The sequence below is a fragment of the Primulina huaijiensis genome, chromosome 4, assembly GCF_012295235.1.
Source record: "Primulina huaijiensis isolate GDHJ02 chromosome 4, ASM1229523v2, whole genome shotgun sequence".
NCBI lineage: Eukaryota > Viridiplantae > Streptophyta > Magnoliopsida > Lamiales > Gesneriaceae > Primulina > Primulina huaijiensis.
This window is the reverse complement of record NC_133309.1, coordinates 5,068,056-5,073,882: the sequence shown is the minus strand read 5'-3', so window position 1 is coordinate 5,073,882 and position 5,827 is coordinate 5,068,056.

Genomic DNA, 5,827 nt, shown 5'->3' with positions numbered 1-5,827 from the left:
GTTGGCCAAATAAATAATGTATTTGAAAATTGTGATTTTCATAAACATTATTATGGACTAAATTAAATTAATTCAAGTGTTGAATTAATTAATCACTAGTGGACCTAGTAGAGTCCAAATAATTAAATTAATTCAAGGGTTGAATTGATTAAATAATATTGAGTCTTGTAGAGCTCAATTTAAATAAATTATTTAAACTAGTGGACTTGAGTAAATTCAAGTAATGTTTAATTAGTCTCAAATATGTTTGAGATAATTAAATTAAGTCCATGGATTTTTAATTGTTAAAAATCAAATAAGATTTGCATGCATGGGAGGTGAAAGGTTGGGAGACAACTTTTTGTATAACCAAGGCTTGGCATGCAACATTTTTACTTTAACTTTTCCCACAACCAAAAAAAATGTCTCTTCTTGTCTCCTAGCATGAATAGTGGTCGAAAATACTATTCATTCTCTCCATTTTTTGTTCTTCAATGGTTGGAGAAAACACTCATTTCTCAAAGAAAAATCCTCATATTTTTCTAGTGCAAAATATGAGGGGATCTACCTAGTTGGTGGTGGGCTTTATTTTAGAGCAAGTAGTGCTCTTTGGAAGCATGTAGAAGTTCTTGCCATACAAGAGCTAAGATGTTTACACCTTAGTTGGAGCCATCATCAACTTCAAGAGGTTGATAGGTATTTTTCTAAACACACTATGTATGACATTTTGTTGTTTTTGTATTTGCTACACATTAAATCAAGGTGTCCGAAAATTTCTTATGAAAAATAAAAATTTTAAACTTCCGTTGCGCTTCCGGTCACTGTAACCGATCCCCTTTCAAGTGGTATCAGAGCTATGGTTACAATTTTGGTGTAGCAAATACATTTCGGGCAGCAAGGGCAGCCCAAGGGCCTGCCCGAACGCCCCACTTTTAAAATTAAAAAAAAATTATTTTTGTTGCCGGAATCCGGCGACGGTGATGACGACTAGGGTTTTCAAAATGTGTTTTGAAATATCAAAGTGTCATGGGCCTTGAGTTGTTGGGCCATTGGATGGCTAACACATTTGTGAAATTTAAATGGACCAAAATATTTTTGGTGAAAAATGAGTTTTTGGGCCCTTAAGTTTAAATTTACAAAAGTTGCAACATTTTCTCATAAAATAAATAATTGAAGTTGGACTTTAATTATTTATAGTAAATTGTGATTTACAAGAAATTCGGTTATAAATAAATTAATTTGAAAGTAGACAAAGGTGTTTGCATACTTTGTTAATTTAGTTTATAATCGTGGCGGTTAGTGATTGGATCAAGATATATAATATTGGATCAATTGATTATTGTAATAATTAATTGATGGTGTATTATATGTGATATTATGCATGAATGATGATCAAAAGCCCAAGCCAAATTTGCTAGGTGTATGCTAGGATATTTTGTGTTGAATGATTGTAATATCTATCAAATTTCAAGTGGGCTTGGTTTATGGCCCGTTCCCACCCCATGAGATGTATCCCTATTTGCCATGGATATTTATTTGTAAATATTAGTATAGTGGATGATCAAGATTGGAAGATGGTGGCCAGGATGATTATAAAGATCAAGACATGTAAATATTGGAAGCTAATGTAATAGTTGCATTTGCATCCCATGCATTTCCCTAGGATTGGACCTAGGCCCGTGTTTGGCTCACACGGGCCATTAGTGTTGGGGCGATTGATCATCCTTGTTTTGTTTACTGTTTATAATATATGCATGATATGTTATAAATAATGAGTATGTGCGTTATTATTATGATAATAACAAAGTTGCATGAATCCGGCAAACATACGATCAAACATGGCGAGCTTTTAAATAAAATTAATGATGAGACCTTTCAAAATTAAAAACCCTCATTTTGAATAAGATTCAAAATTAATATCAAGCCCGAAAAGGGGAATTATAAATTTGTTTATAATTTCCATGTCTTCCATCGACAATGGGTGCATGATGAACGCTACCCGTGCTCGGGGCTCGGCTCATATTATTGGGGGGGCCTTGGGTGCCGGAAAGCTGTGACATCCATTGACATGGTGATGTGAACTACGTGGAACTCCCATGATTTCGGCTCATATTATTGAGGGAACTCATGGCGACCGTCCATTAAGGTTCGACATCGATGGGTAAGGCTTGACACGTAAAGATGAACGACGTCATATTATTGGGTCCTAATCAAACGTGAGACAAAAGTTTACGTAAAGGGTTGTATGGTGATGCAATTGGAAACTACCTCTTAGGAATTGTGATTGACTGATATTATTCGGGATCATAATTCGCTAATTGGACCTTACGTACCTACTGAGGAAAGGAGTTTCCCGTTTTCACTAGAGGGTAATGAAATATGTCAAAACAGTGGGAGCGAATATTTATAAAGTAAAAGTCCATACTTTATATCTTACTAAATATTTTGAAATAGTCATCAACATTTATCTGTTTTCACTTTTCAGTACAAATTGACAATGTCTTCGATTCGCAATCCTATATCTGCAATACTCGACAAACACATGTTAACCGGACCTAATTACCTCACTTGGCTAAGAAACCTAAAAATCGTCTTGAATTCGGAAAGGATAGCATATACACTTACTGAGTCGCCCCCTGTTGAGGCTCCGACTGACTGCACTTCTGAGGAATTGCAGACTTACAAGGAATGGTGTGACCCTGACTTGAAAGCCAGGTGTTATATGCTGACTTCTGTGAATGATGGGCTGCAAAGGAGTTTTGAGGATGCAAAGAGTGCTGCTGACATTCATATGCATCTCAAGGAGCTCTTTGGTGAGCATACACGGCCTCTTAGGCATGCAACCGTCAAGAAGCTGATCACTTTGCGCATGCGAGATGGGGCCTCGGTCCATGAGCATGGCCTAAAGATGATTGGGCTCGTGGACAAGCTCGTTGGCATGGATCTGATTTTGCCTTCGGAGTTGACCACTGACGTGTTACTCTTATCACTGCCTAGCTCATTTGATCCTTTTGTGGTGAATTTCAACATGAACAAGCTAGAGCCGACCTTTGAGGAGTTGTTGAATATGCTTGTTACGTTTGAATCAACCATCAAGAAAGAGAAGTCGGTTCTTTATGTGGGTTCTTCATCTGGTACGAAGATTGATCCACATGGAAACGGAAAGAAGCGTTCTTTCCAACGTCCCAAAAAGAACGTGCCCTTGATGAGGAAATCTCCGAATCTCGTTGTGGCAGACACACCAGTTAAGGTTGACAAGACTACTGATGTATGTCATCACTGCAAGACGCCTGGACATTGGAGGCGTAACAGCTGGGAATATCTCGCCCAGAAGGGTTCTGGAAATGGTATGTTCTTTATCAAAGTAAACATGTCAATTAACTCTACTTCTTGGGTATTAGATACCGGCTGTGGCTCACATCTCTGTAATGAGTTGCAGGTGAGGGGAAGAAGTAGGAGGCTCAAGGAAGGTGAGACCTTCTTGAGGATGGGCAATGGGGCAAGAGTTGCTGCCAAGGCTTGGAAGATGTTTAATTATTGTTGAACAATAATTTTAAGTTAATTTTTAACAGATGTTTTGTTTGTACCTGATTTGGTAAGAAAACATTGTTTCCATTTCTATGTTGATAAAGATGGATATTATTGTTTATTTGGCAAATGTGTTTGCAATATTTACAAGAATGAATGTTTGATTGGTACTGGTGAACTTGAAGACGATATCTATAACTTAAAATTGAAAGATATTCCACTAAATGTCCATTTAAAGGCAGACACCATATGAGATATGGATGGGTAAGTCTCCCAAATATTCTTGTCTTAGAATATGGGGGCCCTGCTTATGTGAAGCAGGTAGTGGGAGATAATATTGGATTGTTGATCCATTTTATGTAACTTTGTGAGATATCCAAGGAATTAAGATGGATATTGTTTCTATCATCCCCAAGAAACAAAGGTGTTTGTTTCTAAGAATGCAACCTTTTTGGAAAAGGAATTTCTATTGGATAGAAAAGGGGAGATGATAGAACTCGAAGAGGTTCGAGAGACACCCACAATTGTAGAACCCACACCCGAAGAGCCAAGAGAGGAGATACAAGCTCCTAGAAGATACGAGAGAGTCTCGAGACCACCTATGAGGTATGGTCTGCTTCTTGAAGAGGGCCATGATGAGCCTATCCATGGATGTGATCCAAGGACCTTCAAGGAAGCGTTATCTGATGCCGATTCATCCAAGTGGCTTGAAGCAATGGAATCTGAGATGAATTCCATGCATTCGAACCAAGTGTGGGATCTTATGGATCCACCTGAGGGAACGGTTCCCATAGGGACTTGGGGCGGATGGGAAGGTATTGACCTTCAAGGAGCGATTGGTGGCAAAAGGATATACTCAAAGACAAGGAGTTGACTTTGAGGAAACCTTTTCTCCAATTGCAATGTTCAAGTCTATAAGGATATTGCTAGCCATGGCTGCATGGTATGACCATGAGATATGGCAGATGGATGTCAAGACAGTCTTTCTTAATAGGGATTTTAAGAAAGTGATTTACATGTCTCAACCTGAAAGGTTTACATCTATCGGAAGTGAGCATATGGTATGCAAACTTCAGAGATCTATTTATGGTCTAAAGCAGGCATCTAGGAGTTGGAACCTCATATTCGATAATACAATCAAAGAGTTTGGTTTTACTAAGAATCCTGAGGAACCCTGTGTGTATAAGAAGGTCAGTGGGAGTGTGGTGACATTCCTTGTGCTTTATGTTGATGACATTCTACTCATTGGGAATGATGTAGGAATGTTGCAATCAACTAAGATATGGTTAGCGAGTAAGTTCTCGATGCAGGACTTGGGTGAAGCATCTTTTGTATTGGGAATACAGATCTATAGAGATAGTTCAAGAAGATTGCTTGGTATCACCCAGTCCACATACATGATACCATCGTGAAGCGGTTCTCGATGGATGAGTCCTAGAGAGGACATCTACCAATGTGTCATGGCGTGTCCCTATCCATGTCTATGTCTCCCAAGACTGATGCAGAGATAGCGGCGATGACGAGCATTCCTTATGCATCTGCGATTGGTAGCATCATGTATGGGATGATATCTACACGTCCTGACGTGGTTTTAGCACTAAGTGTAGTGTATAGATATCAATCGAACCCTGGTCTTCCACACTTGAAAACTGTGAAAGACATCCTCAAGTAATTGAGAAGGACCAGTAAGTTGTTATTGGTCTATGGGGTGGAGAACTGAAATTGGAAGGCTATACCGACTCTAGCTTCCAAAGCGATATCGATGACTCAAAGTCAACCTCTAGGTTCGTATTCATGCTAATTGGTGCTGCTGTCTCTTGGAAGAGTTCCAAGCGAGACAGTACTGCGGATTCCACCACTGAGGCCGAATACATTGCTGCATCGGATGCAGCAAAGGAGGCTGTTTGGATAAGGAATTTCGTCCAAGCGTTGGACATCATTCGTAATGGAGTTGCTCCTATCCCGGTGTTTTGTGAAACACGGGAGCCATAGCTCAGGCAAAGGAGCCAAGGTCTCATCAGAAATCCAAACAAGTATTGAGAAAGTACCACATCCTCGGAGAGATTGTGGAAAGAGAAGTGTCTATCGACTAAATCGGCTCCGCAGATAATGTTGCTGATCCACTAGCTAAGCCTTTACCTTAACCATTATTCGAGATGCATCGCGAATCAATTGGTTTGAAGTATATGGGTAGTTGGCTCTAGTGAAAGTGGAAGATTGTTAGCGTAGGTGCACGTCGAGCCAAGTGTTGGCCGAGTGTTCACAATGAAACTCTATGTATAAGCAATCTTTATTTTAATAATATTTGAAATTATTGTTT